Source organism: Ceratotherium simum, chromosome 9 (assembly GCF_057802395.1).
Source record: "Ceratotherium simum simum isolate JZ-2026a chromosome 9, ASM5780239v1, whole genome shotgun sequence".
NCBI lineage: Eukaryota > Metazoa > Chordata > Mammalia > Perissodactyla > Rhinocerotidae > Ceratotherium > Ceratotherium simum.
Window position 1 is genome coordinate 10,830,767 of NC_141908.1, and position 19,379 is coordinate 10,850,145.

A 19,379-nucleotide genomic window follows, 5' to 3' on the forward strand; every position below is an offset into this window, starting at 1 on the left:
TAAAAGCATATTCATGGGGTACCTAGGTTAAGCAAGTTGAAAGACGAACATATTGACAAGCAGGAGAATTTCTACAGATGAGAAGGTTAGTCAAGTGTCACTTTGCAGAAACATCGCATGAGGAGGAAAGATCCTATACAACTACCAAAGAAAAACTTGCTTTCTTGTAACATAGCTAAAAAAGATTTACATTCAACTCCTGGTGCAGACCAATATGAAATAAGCACACTAATAGTGACTTTTCCCACTGATTACAACTAAAAACTCCAGACAAAAATACAAAAAGCAATTAGAAATCCAAAAAGTAAATTATAGCAGGCAGTATGGAGAGGAAAAATCACAATTTGAAGTATGGTGAGTTTTCTATTTGTCTTTTTCTTTTCTTTTCTTTACCTCTGCATTTGACCAAAGATGGATTGCATTAGAGAACTGCACAGTGGGCATGGGCAGCACAAGAGACAAGGAAAACCCAATTTTGTGATAAGAGAACCAGAAAAGGAGCCGTATGAACTGCAGAGTGTGTGTGGGGAACATCACTTTTTTGTTTTTCTCTCCACCAGCCTTGCCCCAGGGATAGCCCCAGTCGTGGAATGGCATGGCCACGGTGATGATACTGTGGGAACTAAAACCCCAAGAAAACACTAATCTCTTTGCTTGAAAGAACCAGAAAAACGGGATGTAGTTTTCTGAAGAATAGAGAGTAACCTTTGGTTGTTTTTTTTTTTTCACTTTTCCCTCAGCACTGCACTGTAAGACAGCTCTAATCCTGCAGGACTGCACAACAACACAGAAGGCTCAAACTCTGAGAGAACCTCACCCTTCTGGCCAGAGTAACCATGAAAAGTAGCCACTGGGAGCCATAAGAGTGTGGAGAAAAGCCTGGAGAGTATAAATCAACACAAGTCCTGGGCTAATGCCAAAGCCGTGCATATGCAGAGTATACCCAAAGAAGCACAGCAACAACTCTGAGAAGTGAACTACAGTGTAAGCCTCAAACTAACCCTGGAATGCTGCATGCAAAGATCAGACCCAAACAGCATAGCAAAGGCTTTGAAAATTGAAGTGACATTGGAACCACTGCCCAGAAGACGTGAGACAGAATTTGAGGACCAGGTTAATATCCTGCTAAAATAACAATAAGAACAACAATAAAATCAACATTACATAATGGATTTTAACAAGACACAGAGTCTCACAACATAATATTCCAAATGTCCAGGATACAAAAAAAAAATACTTGATACACTAAGAACCAGGAAAATCTGAACAATTTTCAAGGGAAAAGAGTCAATTGAAGAACACTTTGAGATGACTCGGATGTTGGAATTATCAGGCAAAGACTTTAACATAGTTATTATTAACCTTCCTCCATGAGCAAGGAAGGTGAACACTCTTAAAATGAAGGAACAGATAGAAAGTCTTAGCAAAAAACAGAAAGTATAAAAAGAATAAAATGGAAATTTTAGAACTGAAAAATACAGCATCTAGAATAAAGAACTCACTAAATGGGCTAAACAACAAAATGAAGATAACTGGTGAGTCAGTCAATTTGAAGGTAAATGAATAAAATATCTAATCCTAACTAAAGAGAAAGTTTATAAAAAATGGACACAGATTCAGGGACCAAATGGGACAAAATAAAGAATTCACATTACTGGAGTTCCTGAAGGAGAGGAGAAAGAGATTGGTACAGAAAAAATGTTTGAAGAAATAATGACTGAAAAGTATCCAAATTTGGTGAAAGAAATAGATTTAAAGATTTGAAAATCTCAGTTAAATAAAACCATGCCCAGACCCATCAAAATCAAACTACTGAAAACTAAAAAATCTTGAAGGAGGCCAAGAAAACCAACACATTTCATATAAGGAAACAATTATTTGAATGACTGCAGAATCTGAATCAGAAACTATGGAAGTCACAAAATAGCCAAACTACACATATAAAGTACTGAAAGAAAAAAGCTATCAACCCAGAATTCTACACCCATTGGAAATATCGTTCAAGTATTAAGGTAACTCATAACATTCTCACATAAAGGAAAATCAGAGAATTTATTGCCAGAAGACTTGCTCTGAAAGAAATGCTAAAGAAGTTCTTCACTGAATGAAATGATGGCAGAGGGCAAACTGCAATTTCAAGCAAAAGGAATGGTAAATATCTAGGTAAAAATAACGGACTGTTTTCTCATGCTAAATTATTTAAAATACACATTACTGCTGAAAGCAAAACTTATAACATGTCTGGAGAGTTTTTATTCTACGTGAAAATAATACATATAACAACCACAATCAAAAAAGGGGGAGGGAACAGGGACCTATATGGATGGAAGTGTCCAGGTTTACTTGAAGTGGTAAAATATGAACTCTAAGTAGACTGTAAAAAGCAGGCATACAGATTTTAACCTCTAGAGCAACCTCGAAAAAGCAGCAAACAAAAGAAGCCAAGAGATACATTAGACTTTGACTGTCAGATGGTATTTTTAAAAAAAGACCCAACTACAGACTGTGTACCACAAACCCACTTTAATATAAAAATGTAGACAGATTAATAATAAAAGTGATGAAAGAGATAAAGCATGCATGTACTACTCAAATGGAAGAAGCAGTATACTATCAGACAAAATAGATGTCAGAGCAAGAAAAATTACGAGGGATAAAGAGGGACATTACATAACGATAAAAGAGTCAAATCGCCAAGAAGAAATAACAGTTATAAATCAATAATACAACAGAGGTAATACAAATACATGAGGTGAAACTAGTGTAACTGAAAAGAGAAGTAAACAAATGTTCAATTATACAAAGAAGGGTAATATATAATGATAAAAGGGACACTCCACCAAGAAGACATATCAATTATAAATATATATGCACTGAACATAGGAGCACCAAAGTACACAAAGCAACTATTAACAAAAATAAAAGGAGACATTAACAACAACACAATAATAGTAGGGGATCTTAATACCCCACTTACACCTATGGATAGACCATCCAGACAAAAAGTCAATAAAGAAACAGTGAACTTAAGTGAAAAACTGGACAAGATGGACCTAGTAGACATATACAGAGCACTCCATCCAAAACCAGCTGACCACACATTCTTCTCAAGTGCACATGGAACATTCTCACGGATAGACCATACGTTGGGAAACAAAGCAACACTCAATAAATTTAAGAAGACTGAAATCATAATGAGCATCTTTTCAGACCATAATGCTATGAAACTGGAAATTAACCACGAGAAAAAAACTGGGAAAGTGACAAAAATGTGGAGATTAAACAACACGCTACGGAAAAACCAATGGATCATTGATGAAATTAAAGGAGAAATCAAAAAATATCTGGAAACAAACGAAAATGAAAATATGCTATACCAAATCACATGGGATGCAGCAAAAGTGGTCCTGAGAGGGAAACTCACAGCGATACAAGCCCACCATAACAAACAAGAAAAAGCCCAAAAAAGCAACCTTAAATTACACCTAACAGAACTAGAAAAACAAGAACAAACAAAGCCCAAAGTCAGCAGAAGGACAGAAATAATAAACATCAGAGCAGAAATAAATGAAACTGAGACCAAAACAACAGTAGAAAGGATTAAAGAAACAAAGAGTTGGTTCTTTGAGAAGACAAAGAAAATTGACACACCCTTAGCCAGACTTACTAAGAAAAAAAAAGGAAACGCTCAAACAAATAAAATTAGAAATGAAAGAGGAGAAATTACAACGGATACCATGGAAATACAAAGGATTATAAGAGAATACTATGAGAAATTATATGCCAACAAATTTGACAATCTAGAAGAAATGGATAAATTCTTAGACTCATACAACCTCCCAAAACTGAACCAAGAAGAAAGGGAGAATCTGAATAGACCAATCACAAGTAAAGAGATTGAAATAGTAATCAAAAACCTCCCAAAAAATGAAAGTCCAGGACCAGATGGCTTCTCCGGTGAATTTTACCAAACATTCAAATAAGATTTAATACCTATCCTTCTCAAACTATTCCAAAAAATAGAGGAAGATGGAACACTTCCTAACTCATTCTACGAGGCCAACATCACCCTGATACCAAAGCCAGACAAGGACAGTACAAAGAAGGAAAATTACAGGCCAATATCGCTGATGAACATAGATGCAAAAATCCTCAACAAAACATTGGCAAACCGAATACAGCAATACATTAAAAAGATCATACACTGTGACCAAGTGGGATTTATACCAGGGATGCAGGGATGGTTCAACATCCGCAAATCAATCAACGTGATACACCACATTAAGAAAACAAAGAATAAAAACCACATCATCTCAATAGATGCAGAGAAAGTGTTTGATAAGATACAACATCCATTTATGATAAAAACTCTCAACAAAATGGGTGTAGAAGGAAAGTACCTCAACATAATAAAGGCCATTTATGACAAACCTACAGCCAACATCATACTCAATGGGGAAAGGCTGAAAGCCATTCCTCTGAGAACAGGAACAAGACAAGGCTGCCTACTTTCGCCACTCTTATTCTACATAGTACTGGAGGTTTTGGCCAGAGCAATTAGGCAAGAAAAAGGAATAAAAGGAATCCAAATAGGCAATGAAGAAGTGCAACTCTCCTATTTGCAGACGACATGATTTTATATATAGAAAACCCTAAAGAATCCATTGGAAAACTATTAGAAATAATCAACAACTACAGCAAAGTTGAAGGGTACAAAATCAATCTACAAAAATCAGTTGCGTTTCTGTATGCTAACAACTAACTAAAAGAAAGAGAGCTCAAAAAGATACCATTTACAATTGCATCAAAAAGAACAAAATATCTGGGAATAAATCTTACCAAGGAGGTGAAAGACCTAAACAATGAAAACTACAAGACATTATTGAAAGAAATTGATGATGACATAAAGAAATGGAAAGACATCCCATGCACAGGGATTGGAAGAATAAACATAGTTAATATGTCTATTAACATATTACCTAAAGCAATCTACAGATTCAATGCAATTCCAATCAGAATCCCAATGACATTCTTCACAGAAATAGAACAAAGAATACTAAAATTCATATGGGGCAACAAAAGACCCCGAATAGCTAAAGCAATCCTAAGAAAAACAGAACAAAGCTGGAGGCGTCACAATCCCTGACTTCAAAACATACTACAAAGCAATAGTAATCAAAACAGCATGGTACTGGTACAAAAACAGACACGCAGATCCATGGAACAGAATTCAAAGCCCAGAAATAAAACCACACACATACGGACAGCTAATTTTCGACAAAGGAGCTAAGAACATACAATGGAGAAAGGAAAGTCTCTTCAATAAATGGTGTTGGGAAAACTGGACAGCCACATGCAAAAGAATGAAAGTGGACCATCCGCTATTGCCATTCACAAAAATTAACTCAAAATGGATCAAAGACCTGAAGGTGAGACCTGAAACTATAAAACTCCTAGAAGCAAATATAGGCAATACACTATTTGACATTGGTCATAAAGGAATCTTTTCAGAAGACATGCCCACCCAGACTAGGGAAACTAAAGAAAAAATAAGCAAGTGGGCCTTTATCAGATTAAAGAGCTTCTACAAGCCAAATGAAACCAGAATCAAGATGAACAGACAACCCATCAGCTGGGAGAAAATATCTGCAAAACATATATCTGACAAGGGGTTAATCTCCATAATATATAAAGAACTCACACAACTGAACAACAAAAAAAACAAACAACCTGGTCAAAAAATGGGCAGAGAAAGTGAACAGACACTTCTCCAAAGAAGATATACAGATGGCCAACAGGAACATGAAAAGATGTTCAACATCACTAACCATCAGGGAAATGCAAATCAAAACAACACTAAGATATCACCTCACGCCCGTTAGAATGGCTATAATCACCAAGACAAAAAACAACAAATGTTGGAGAGGATGTGGAGAAACAGGAACCCTCATACACAGCTGGTGGGAATGCAAACTGGTACAGCCTCTATGGAAAATGGTACAGAGATTCCTCAAAGAATTAAAAATAGAAATACCCTATGATCCAGCTATCCCACTATTGAGAATCTATCCAATGAACCTGAAATCAAAAATCCAAAGAGGCTTATGTACCCCTATGTTCACTGCAGCATTATTCACTATAACCAAGAAGTGGAAGCAACCCAAGTGTCCCTCAACTGATGATTGGATCAAGAAGATGTGGTATATACACACAATGGAATACTACTCAGCCATAAAAAAAGACAAAATTGTCCCATTTGCAACAACATGGGTGGGCCTGGAGGGTATTATGTTAAGTGAAGTAAGCCAGAAAAAGAAAGACAAACACTGTATGATCTCACTCATATGTGGAATATAAACCCACACATGGACAGAGAAAACTGTATTGTGGTTACCAGGGGCAATGGGGGTAGGGGGTGGGCACAAGGGGTGAAGGGAGACATGTATATGGTGATGGACAAACAAAAATGTACAACCAAAAATTTCACAATGTTATAAACTATTAAAACATAAAAAAAAAAAAGACCCAACTATAGACTGTGTACCAGAAACCCATTTTAATATAAAAATGTACACAGATTAATAATAAGAGTGATGAAAGAGATAAGGCATGCACACACTACTCAAATGGAAGGAGTATACTATCAGACAAAATAGATGTCAGAACAAGAAAAATTACCAGAGATAAAGAGGGATAGTTCATAATAAGAGTCAAATCGCCAAGAAGAAATAACAGTCATAAATCGATAATACAACAGAGGTAATACAAATACACGAGGTGAAACTAATGTAACTGAAAAGAGAAATACACAAATTGTTCAATTATACAATTATAGTTGAGGACTTCAGCACTCCTTCTTGAATAACTGATAGAGCAAAGTAAAGAGAAAATTAGCAAAGATGTAAAAACACCATGAATCAACTTACTCTAATTTATATTTATAGAACTCTCCACACAAAAAGAGCAGAATATATATCCTTTTCATGTGCACATGTAACATTCACCAAGATATGCCTTAAATCTTACCAAATTTAAAATAAACATTATAAAACCAAACCTTATCAAATTCAAAAGAACTGAAATCATGCAAAATATGTTCACCAGACATAATGAAATTGAAATAGAACTAAGAGAAAGATATCTGAAAAATCCTCAAATATCTGGAAACTAAATAACATAAATGTAAATAACCCATGGGGCAAAAAGAAAGTCTCAAGGGAAATTAAAAAGTATTCTGACCTGAATGAATAGGAAAAGACAACAAATGACACTTCGTAGGATACAGCTATATCAGTGCTTAGAGAGATATTTATAGCATTAAATGCTTATATTAGAAAACAAGAACTATATTAAGTCAATAATCTATGCTTCTACCTTGAAAAATTAAAAGAGTAAATTAAACCAAAGCAAGAGAAGAAAATAAGATACTGATGACATTGAAAAAAGAGAAGCAACTGACAAAATTCAATAGAACCAAGAGCTAGTTATTTGAAAAGATCAATAAAATTGATAACCTTTTAGCCAGAGTGAAAAAGGAAAAAAAGAGAGAACACCCAAATTGCCAATATCAGAAATAAAAGAGCAGACATCAATACACACCCTACAGATAATAAAGGAACACTACAAACAACTTTATGCACATAAGTTGACAACTTAGTTGAAATGAGCCAATTTCTTAAAAGACACAAATTATTAAAACTCACTCAAGAAAAAAATATATAATTTGAGTAAGCCCTAAATCTACTGAAGAAGTTGAATTTGTAGTTAAAGACCTTGCAACAAGGAAAACTCAAGGAAAAGACGATTTCACTAGCAAATTTTACTAAACATTAAAGGAAGAAATAGTATCAGTTCTAAACAATCTTTTCCAGAAAATAGAAGAGGAAGGAACATTTTCCAACTCATATTATGAGATTAGCATTAAACTGATACCAAAACACAGACAAAAAATACACTAAAACATTACAAGAATATAAAGCTACATATCAACACCTCCCATTAACAGAGACACAAAAATCCTCAACAAAATATTAGCAAACCAAATTCTGCAATATATAAAATGGATAATACATCACGACCAACTGGTGTTTAGTCAGGAACGTAAGTTGGTTCAACAATCAAAAATCCATCACTGCAACTCACCATATTAAAAACCTAAATAAGAAAAACCAATGATTATGAAGAAAAAATATTTGACAAAACTTAACACCCAGTCACGATAAAAACTTACGGTAAATAAGGCATAGAAGAGAACTTCCTTAAGCTGTTAAAGAGGATATACAAAATAACTACAGCTATCATCATATTTAATGATAAAAGACTAAACACTCTCCTCCTAAATCAGAACATGACAAACCCCAACACTCTCCTCCAAAATCAGAACGTGACAAAAATTTCCATTCTCATTGTAGTCAGTGCAACTAGGTAAGAAAGTGAAATAAAAGGCATACAGACATAAAGTGGTTGAATGAATAAAATAAACAGGACCCATTTATATGCTGCCTACAAGAGACTCACTTCAGACACAGACTATAAGTAAAGGGATGGAAAAACATATTCCATGCAAACAGAAACCAAAAGAAAGCTGGGATGGCTATAGTTAGACAAAATAAACTTTAAAACAAAGACTATAATAAGAGACAAAAAAGGGCATTATATGACTATAAAGGGGTCAATCCAACAAGAGGATTTAACATTTGTAAATATTTATGCACTCAACATAGGAGCACCTAAATATATGAAGCAAATATTAACAGACCTGAAGGGAGAAATAGATTGCAATATAATAATAGTAGGAGAGTTTAATATCCCATTTACATCAATGGATAGATCATCCAGACAGAAAATCAATATGGAAACATCAGCCTTAAACAACACATTAGACCAGAAGGGCTTAACAGATATATACAGAACGTTCCATTCAAAAGGAACAGAATATGTATTCTTCTCAAACGCACATGAAACATTCACCAAGATAGATCAATGTTAGACCACAAAACAAGCCTTAAAAAATTTAAAAATGATAAAAAGCATCATTTCTGACCAAATGGTATAAAATTAGAAATCAATTACAAGAAGAAAACTGGAAAATTTCAGTGGAGATTAAACAACATGCTACTGAACAACCAATGGGTCAATGAAGAAATCAAAAGAGAAGTCCAAACATACCTTAAGACAAAAAAAGAAATACAACATACCAAAATTTATGGGATGGTGCAAAAGCCATTCTAGGAGGGAAGTTCATAGCAATGAATGCCTACATTAAGAAACAAAAAAAAGGGGCCGGCCCGGTGGTGCAAGCGGTTAAGTGCGCGCACTCCGCTGCTGCGGCGGCCCGGGGTTCGCTGGTTCGGATCCCGGGCGCGCACCGACGCACTGCTTGGCAAGCCATGCTGTGGCGGCGTCCCATATAAAGTCGAGGAAGATGGGCATAGATGTTAGCCCAGGGCCGTCTTCCTCAGCAAAAAAAAAAAAAGAGGAGGATTGGCGGATGTTAGCACAGGGCTGATCTCCTCACAAAAAAAAAAAAAAAAAAAAAAAAAAACAAAAGAAACAAAAAAATCTCAAACAAACAACCTAACATTACACCTCAAGGAATTAGAAAAAAGAAGAACAAATGAAGCCCAAAGTTAGTAGAAGAAAGGAAATAACAAGGATCAGAGCAAAAAGACAACAAAAAAAGATCAATGAAACCAAGAGCTGGCTCTTTGAAAGGATAAACAAAATTGACAAACTTTTAGCTAGACACAACAAGAAAAAGAGAGGACTGAAATAAATAAAATCAGAAATGAAAGAGGAAACGTTACAACTGATACCAGAGAAATACAAGGGATCATAAGAGACTATTAAGAACAATTATATGTCAACAAATTGGACAACCTAGAAGAAATGGAAAATTCTTAGAAACATACAACCTTCCAAGACTGAATCATGAAGAAATAGGAAATCTGAACAGACTGATTACTAGTGAGGAGATTAAATCAGTAATCAAAACCTTCCAACAAACAAGTCCTGGACCAGACAGCTTCAATGGTGAATTTTACCAAACATTCCAAGAAGAATTAATATCAATCCTTCTCAAAATCTTCCAAAAAACAGAAAAGGAGGGAACACATCCAAACTCACTTTATGAGGCCAGTATTACCCTGATACAAAACCCGACACGGATACCAAAAGAAAAGAAAATTATAGGCCATAATTGAACATGAATGCAAAAATTCTCAACAAAATGTTAGCAAATTGAATTCAAGAATACATTAAAAAGATTATACGCCATGATCAAGTGGTATTTATTCCAGGGATACAAGAATGGTTAAACATCTGCAAAATCAATCAATGTGATATACTACATTAACAAAATGAAGGATAATAATTATATGATCATCTTAATAGATGCAGAAAAACCATCTGACAAAATTCAACCTCTATTTATGATAAAAGCTCTTTAACAAAGTGGGTATGGGGGGAATGTACCTCAACATAATAAAGAACATATATGATAAACCCGTAGCTGACATCATACTCAAGGGTGAAAAGCTGAAAGCTTTTTCTCTAAGATCAGGAACAACACAAGGATGCCCATTCTTGCCACTTTCATTCCACATAGTATTGCAAGTCCTAGTCACAGCAATTAGGTAAGAAAAAGAAATAAAAGGCATCCAAATTGAAAAGTAAGGAGTAAAACTGTCACTATTTGCAGATGACATGATATTACATATGGTAAATCCTGAAGACTCCACCAAAAAACTGTGAGGACTAATAATCAGAAAAGGTGAGAATAAGGCATGAGGCTAAAATTTGGAAGGAAAATGGTTGAAAATTCATGTAGGGAGCAGTTACATCCCTCAGTACCCAATTCCGTCCATTAGAGCTAAATGACTATACACCTCCCTTGAAGTATTCCAAGGTGAATTGAAGTGGTTTCAAACCTAGGACACTAGGCATATTGGAGAACAGGGGAGGGTGTCATAATGGGAACCACTGGATTTTGTGAATAATCTATGTGAACTTTCAAAACAGGATGATGGCAATGGGTGAGTCTAGTTAAACACCAAGCGCATAGAGCAACCAATCCAAAAGGGAGCACATAAGAATGTACTTAGAAAGATTTCTCTAAGGAGATGAATTTGATAGAATATCTGTTATGAAGAATATATTAAGAGAAGATTCAGACAACTATTAAAGAGTTTGGGGGTAATTAATAATATATATAGGAAACTTAGCAAAAAAAAAAAAGAGGGAGAAAGAGAGGAAAGGGAAAGAAAATTACCAGCTCGGTGAAAACCAAGAAGTTTGGCACAAAAGAAAAAAAGAATTATAACGTGCTATGTGGCTCAGCTGTGAATAACATTTACATAGACATAATAATGTACACATTGAATACTAACATAAACACATTATGTAAGTCATTTATATTCATAGGATGAGGAGTGGGGGTTAGAGGTGAAAGAGAACTAAATTCTCATCTTTTTAAATGGGAAGTCAATAGATAATGCCTAAAACTGAAAAATTAAGTAGTAGCAACACAAACATGGTATTTAGAGATATATAGGTAAATACCAAATGCCTCTACCAAAAAGAATTAAGTTAGTTGTTTCTAGGGAAGTGCCATAAGGGCAGGGGCAGAAGACTGCTGCTATTCTGTAATACACTTTGTAACACAGGTAGAACTATTTGACTCTTTAAATACATATACAATTTGAAAAGACAAAAACTAAAAAACTATAGAAAGAAAACTAAGCACGTTTTTAAAAAGGGGCAATGAAGCATTCTAGGAAGAGCAAAATATAATCATAGTACACTACTTGGCCTAGCAGTGAATTAACTTGCATAATCATATAATTAATTTTCATAATCACAAAAAGGTAAACAATGACACCAATTAAGGCAGAAACTAATTACCTACATCATATCCATTTTCTCTCATTTCCTTAAAATAAAACTCAACTGTTGTTTGGGGTAGCAACAAGAACATCTAAAATACCTAGCCTTGCAGCCCAAATGAGTGCAAGTTTTGGCCAATAAGATGTAATCAGAAGCTGCAGGGCAGAACTTTTAAGCAAAGTTCCTTAAGACTGGGAAAGAAAACTAGCATGTGCCGTTTTTGCTTCTCCATTCTCTCTCCCACCTGCCTGAAAACTGACATGATTGCTAAAGCCCTAAAAGCTATCTTGGATCATGAAGCGATCTTATTTATAAATAGCCATGCTCTTAGGAGAGTGAAGGACAAACAGGGAGCCTGGTTCCCTGATAACCGTGAAGCTGCCATTCCATTCCCGTCGATCTCTACAATTCTTTTATGTGACAGAAAAATGAACATTAGCTCATTTAAGTTACTGTTATTTCCAGTTTCTTTTACTAGAAGCCCAATGTAATTCTAATAGAAGATAGAAAGTTAAACAGTAGATAGACAGATTTAACTAAACATTATGACAAGAATTTTAGGAAGGGGAGAGAGGGTATAAAATGGACTAAGAATATTAAATCCTCATCTTGCATAATAGGAAGCTAATAAATAATGTCCAAAACAGAAAATATAAACCAATATAGAAAAATGGGAGTAAATGCCTAAATGACATCTCCAAGTGTATTTGGAAGCTAGGACTAAAAGACAAGAGTGGGAGCATTTCATTAGGCTTTCATTATATGCTTTGTCTTGTTTCGCTTTTTAAAACTGCAAAGATTACTTAGATAAAAATTAACAACCAAAATATTAAGTGCTCAATAATTAATCTTCCGCTACTAAAATGTAGCACTAATGTGAAGAAATAACCTTTCCAAAGAGAGGCATAACCTTTGCCTTCGGCTACTGGGAGGTAATCTCTGGGCCTCTAGAATGTCCTACCTGATAGGAGTGTTCTTGTTTGCCTGGGGACTTTGGTCACTGGACGATCTAACAACGTGATTTATGCTGGGGGCTTTGGGCCACATCACATCAGTTCTGACCTCCCGGGGAACTGGAGACTAAGGGTATTAGCCTGACCTCTGGGTGAGAACAGAGATAGATCAGTCACACAGGGAGTATGTGATGGAGTCCCAGTATAAAGTTTGGACACCAAAAGCTCAGGAGAACTTTCCTGGTTGGAAATACTCTGTGCGTATTGTCACACATAGTAGCCAGGAGGAGGTAACGTCATCCATGACTCCTTGGGGAGAAGATGACTAGAAGCTCTCTGTTTAGACTCCTCCTGGACTCCGCTCAATGCATCTCTTCCCTTGGCTGATTTTAATCTGTATCCTTTCCTTGTAATAAACAATAATCATGAGTGTAACAGCTTTCAATGAGTTCTGTGAGTCCTTCTAACAAATGATCAACACTCAGGGAGTTTTAGGAACCTCTCAAACTTGCAACTGGTGACAGAAGTGAGGGCAGTCTGGTGGATGGTGTGCCCTCTAAACTTTGTGCTTTGGCCAACTCCGGGTAACCATAAAGGGAAAGGAGAGGAAAGAACATAAAGAAAAAGGGGAAGAAGGATGTTACATTTCTAGAGCTACTAGAATCCCTATTGGGTGCTTTATATACATTCATTTAATCCTGATAACCCTAATACAATAGATGATATTATATATATAAGGAAATTACATATAAAGGTCAAGTAACTGGAACAATGCCACAGAGCAAGTATTTAGTAGGACCAGGATACAAATCTAGCTTTTCAGATTCTAAGGCCCATGTACTTCTCCCTTCATTATGCTGCCTCCCTACACCACAATGCTTTCTGTATCAGTTATTCATAGAGTGCTTAGAGTCTTAATTTTGGCATCACTATATGCTTAAATGATCTGTGATAGTTCAATACCTAGAATTCAGGACCAGATTCATGTAGTTCTTTGTAAAACTAGCACAGTTCCCACTCGAGTGATTCTTGATGAAGGAAAATGAAGTCACTTCATAGTAATTCCAAATTAAGTGATATCAAAAAATATACAGTGAATCCGAAGTTGTAAATTAACCTACTACTAAAATTAAGTACCTATTCAATTTATTAAGTGCCTATCTCCAGATTTCTTTAACATGGGGAAAAAATTCAATAACTGCAAAAGAAACAAGAAAAATTATAAGCTCTGCAGTTTATTACAAACAAATCAAAGGAAGTATCAAAAGGAAATGCCTGCACATTCAGAAAAATGTTTGTCATAACAGTATTACTAACTCCTCAGATATTACAGCTGTTGCTTTTCTCTGTGGAAACTAAACAGACTGTTACATTAAAAATTATGTGTAAAATTCAAAAGGTGAATGAATGGACTAACAGTCATAAAACCAGTAACTGGGAAACATATTTAAGAGGAAGACATATTACTATACTGAATTCCCAAATAGGAGGGGAAAAAAAGAGTTTCTGGATAAGTAAAGATTTTTAAAGTAATTTTGCTATATGTGTACATGCAATGCATGTACATATGCAAGTCCAAGGTTATTTTATTTTATTTTTTTGGTTAGCCCTGAGCTAACATCTGTTGCCAATCCTCCTTTTTTTTTTCGCTGAGGAAGACTGGCCCTGGGCTAACATCTGTGCCCATCTTCCTCCACTTTATATGTGGGATGCCTGCCACAGCATGGCTTGATAAGCAGTGTGCGTAGGTCCGCGCCCGGGATCTGAACCTGCAAACCCCGGGCCGCTGAAACGGAGCATGTGAACTTAACCACTATGCCACCAGGCCGGCCCCAAGGGTTGTTTTATTTTAAACTTTTGGAAGCATAATTATTTTAAGTCTTATTACTGAAAAGAACGTTAAATAATAAGGTCAAAGACTCAAACAAGGCTAAATGGATGCTACCCTTAAACACAAAACTGAATTTCAAATATATAGATACTGAACTATCTAATTTGAGTTAGGAATAACATTCTAAATGGGTACAAAGATGAGAAGCAGTTTCCTTTCTACAGTATTCTGATCAGCAGAGTCCAACCACCAAACCAAAATCAGCCTCTGGGCAGAAGTTCACACTGGGTACCAGGGCTTCCTCCAGGAGATTCTTGGGTCCATAGGGGACTCAGAACAAAGAACTACCCAGGGGAGGGGGACAGGCAGTGGGGCATCAGAAAGTGAGTCATGCAGCTTATGTGATAACTATATCTCTTTCTATGGTCACCAACACCATTCCAACGAATACTGAACACTTGTTTACAAGTTCTAGTAGGGAAACAGAGCTATGTCATATATCCTTTCCCAAAGAACAGGTCGCATCTACCTGAGAAGGTATTCAACTTCAGGAGAGACACACATAGAGCAAGACGGAAAAGTAGGCCCCAGGCTAACCACCTAGTTTCATCAAATTAACTATGGCAATTTGTTGTATGTCTAGCAGCCTAGAAAGACAGCCCTTATATTCAGTACAATACAAAAAACCAGTACGATGGCAAAAATACTTAAATGATTATTCCTCAAAGAATATGAAATAAGTAATAAGGTAGTGCATTACCAGCCCTGTGTTCCATGCACACTGTGAATATGGTAGTTAAGAGATACACACTGTGGGCTAAAGTATTTATGAATTGTTTTTTAAGATGCTGGATATGTAAACAACAAACACAAAATTGTTAAATAATTAAGTGTTAAGAAATGATCGGTCATGGGAAGTTCTCTGACAACAGCTGAGGTCCAGCTCAACTAGGGTTAAGACGCATCTCAACTGGCAGATGACTTCTGAGTTGAAATCTTCCAAAATAAAAAATCCACTGGCCCACCTTTTTAGGGCCTCATCTTTGGAAAGCAAGTGCCATTTTATCTGCCTCACCAAATCAATATATCTCAGAGTAATGTGATTTTAGAAGTTGCATACATTTACCATCATTAACTGAGATTTGAGTCCTTGTATTTAGCTCAACTGAACAATGGATCAAAGAACACAGCAAGCAATATGTTAAATGTCTTAAAAATCAAAATCCACTTTTAAATAATGAGATATATTTTCACATTTTAAAACAATCAGGGTTTTTGGTTCTTGCCATGATGTAGTAGCTAGTGTTGGAATACCCTCCTGCTATAAATATCTATAAAAGCTGGACCAAATGTACAAAAAAAAAAAAAAACACTTTGTAGGTATTAGACAACAACCGACACAGGGCTATGATCCTTGACAGAAGAGAACCAGATGAATGAAATCCCACATTCACGTTGGCTTTCTCCTTGAGGGCATTTTCCAAACCATGGTATAGAGAAATACAGCCCAAGAAGAGAGCAGCAGTCTTGCTAGGATGAGAAAACTAAAATTAACGTTTGGTGTTGCTAAGGTGGCTGGGTTTTGGGGGCAGGTTATGAGAGGGAAAAGAGTCAAAGAGAAAGAGCTACAAAAATCTACACAAAAATTCCCTTCTGGTTTTCATTTGCCTCCGAGGCTATACAAGCACAGAGTCAGATTCCTAGAGGCCTAGGAGAGAATACCTGTTGGGAGGCTGGTAGTTAACAAAGATTTCAAAGGTTGCACAGTTCCGAAGAAATGAAGTCAGGCTCAGTCAGGGGACAGAAACCTGGATAACTACCCCAGGCATTTAGTGGAGACCCTAGACAATCCACGCCCTAGGAATGAGAACAAAGTTGAAATAGACCTATCTTAACAAAGCCTAAAACTAAGCCTCCACAGGATCAAAGTGAGCCACCGGCAATTTAACTGTCTGTCAGAATAAAATCCAATACTATTTAGAGGAAGATAACAATCCAGAGCTTCTAGAGTATGGGTCAGCAAATCCTTCCCGAAAAGGGCCAGAAAGTAAATATATTTGGGCTTTGAGGGCAATAAATAGTCTCCATTGCACATTCTGTTAAAAAAAAACCCCACAAAAAACAAAAAAAACCCTCCAAAAATGTAAAAACCATTCTTAGTTCCTGGGCCACACAGTAACAGTCAGCAGGCTGATTTGGTTCATGGGCCATAGTTTGCTGTCTGGTAGTCTACATTATACTTACAATATCCATCATACTATGAAAAATTAGTAGATATGTGAAGCAGGGAAAGTGACTGACAATCAAGAGACAAAACAGTCAAAAAAACAGACTTAGGGGTCATCTACAGATTGGTCTTAGTATGTGAAGACCTCAGAATAACTATAATTAACATATCAAAGACAACAGAGACAGAACAGAGAAAATGGATTAAAATACGGAAATATTTCAAGAGACTCAGAGTCTATAAAAATGATCATATGGACATTTTAGAACTGCAAAATATAATATGTGAAATATATGAACTCATTGGATGGTTTTAACTGCAGAATAAGCACAGCAAAAAACAGAATTAGCACAAAGACACATTAATAGCTAATCAAAGCACAGAAAGAAATTATAAACAACAAAATAAAACATATGTTAAATATGGGATGCAGTCAAACAGTCTAACATATATGTAACTGGAGTCCAGAGGAGAGAAGAGAAACTGGGTTAGAAGCAAATTTGAATCAGTAAAGGATGAGAAATTTTCAAGTTCTACAAAATATCAACCTACAGATTCAAGCAGCTCAGTGAATACCAAGCAGAATAAACACACACACAAAACCACATCTAGGTACAGCATAGACAAGTGACTGAAAATTAAAGATGAAGAGAAAAATCTTAAAAACAGAGGAGGAAAGGACACATCTCTTGTCCTTCAGGAGGAAAATAAGAATTAAAGATGACTTCTCAAGAGAAACTCTGAAAGCCAATGGAATGGCTTCTTTAAACTACTGAAAGACAAAAACTATCAACATAGAATTCTACATCCAACAAAAATATCCTCCAAAACATGAGACATAACTAAAGACACATTCAGACAAACAAAAAGCTGAAAAAATTTGTCATTAACAGACCCTATTTAAATAAATAATAAAAGCAGTTCTTTAGGATGAAGGGAAATGATTCTAGATAGAAGCATGGATAGACAAGAAATGAATAGCTGCAGAAAGTGTAGATATAAACATATATAGACTACTGACTGTTTAAAGCAATAATAACAATGTCTTATAGGGTTTATAACACATAAGGGGGATGGTAAAAATACAAAACAACAATAGCAAAAAGTAGGAGGCAGGTAAATGGAGTTAAACTGCTTTAAGTTTTTGCATTTGGGGTAGAAGTACTAAATAAAGATAGGCTTTTGTAAGTCAGGACACTTTGTAATTTCTAAGGTAATCACTAAAAATATATTAAAAGGTTAACCAAAAAAAGCTAATAAAGGAGACAAAAGGGAGCAAGAAATAGAGGGGCACAAAGGAATCTTTTTTGGTGAAGAAGGTATTCAATGCCTTAATCTGGTGGTTCCAGAGATGTAAAAACATATATAAACATTCCTTGAGTTGTATACTGAAGATATGTGCACTGCCCTGTATAACATGTTACACATATTATAATAAACAAAAAAATCTATATATACTCTCCAGAGTAGGGAGACTAAGCTATAGAATCTTTCTAAATAGAATCCAACATATTTCTCAAAAATTTAATGGCTTACAGCTATTTTCCAAATTATTTTTTCCCATAATGTATACTAAGCACTCAATAATTATTTTCATTAAATGAAGTATATGAATAACCACAATTTTGTTTAATTTACTCTACTAGTGCCAAGATAAAAAATACCTAATTTTCAAAAAAGTCATACTTGATAATTGTTTCCTCTTTACTTTTTAAGAATACACTGGCATTTTTACAATTTCAATGTGTACGTATATTTAATCAATATTGCCAGGAAACAAACTGGGTTTTGGAAACAATACATGTACAACAGTACATGGATGAAAACATTATATATAACATATAAAGCAATTAGCAGATTGCCATTTTGTAGAGTTTTAATAATAATATTCTTCCAAGAAAACATTTCTGGGACTAAAGAATAGATCAACTGGATCACAAGCAATAGAGGAAAGAAGAATCAACTTTTCTAAATGCGTTAATATGAGTCAGACACAAACAGGCACTTCACAAATACTCTCATTTAATTCTAAGCATCCTATGCAAGGCAGGTATTATTCTCTCTTAACAAATGAATCTGAAACACAGAAAGGTAGAGCAACTTGTGTATAATCACAGAGCTAGTAAGTCTTCAAAATAAAGATCTGCAAATTCATTGCTGGATAATTGCCCAGGAAATCTTTCAGTAGAAGTAAAAGTCATTATCAATAACAGACTTATGCATGACAAATACGACACAAGACCTAAGAACTATACACACCTGATGAAAACACAACAGGATCAAAGAATAAACCAAGAAATATGGTAACCTTAATTGTACACAACTGTAAATCCGATTTTCTAGTGCTTAATATGAAATAGTTTAGGAAAAAACATTTCAAAATATAGAAAGAAAAGCTTTAAAGATCTATCACATACTACAATGTTTGAATTTTCAAACACTATGAAAGTTGGAAAATTATCACGTCTTTTTGCACTAAAGATGA

General features: G+C 35.4%; 1 protein-coding gene across 6 annotated transcripts in view; it reads right to left on the reverse strand.

The window, feature by feature from the left end:
• The window catches only part of PTPN4 (protein tyrosine phosphatase non-receptor type 4), a 214,022-nt gene that overhangs the window by 144,177 nt on the left and 50,466 nt on the right, over positions 1–19,379 (reverse strand). The gene's annotated exons all lie outside the window — the stretch shown is intronic.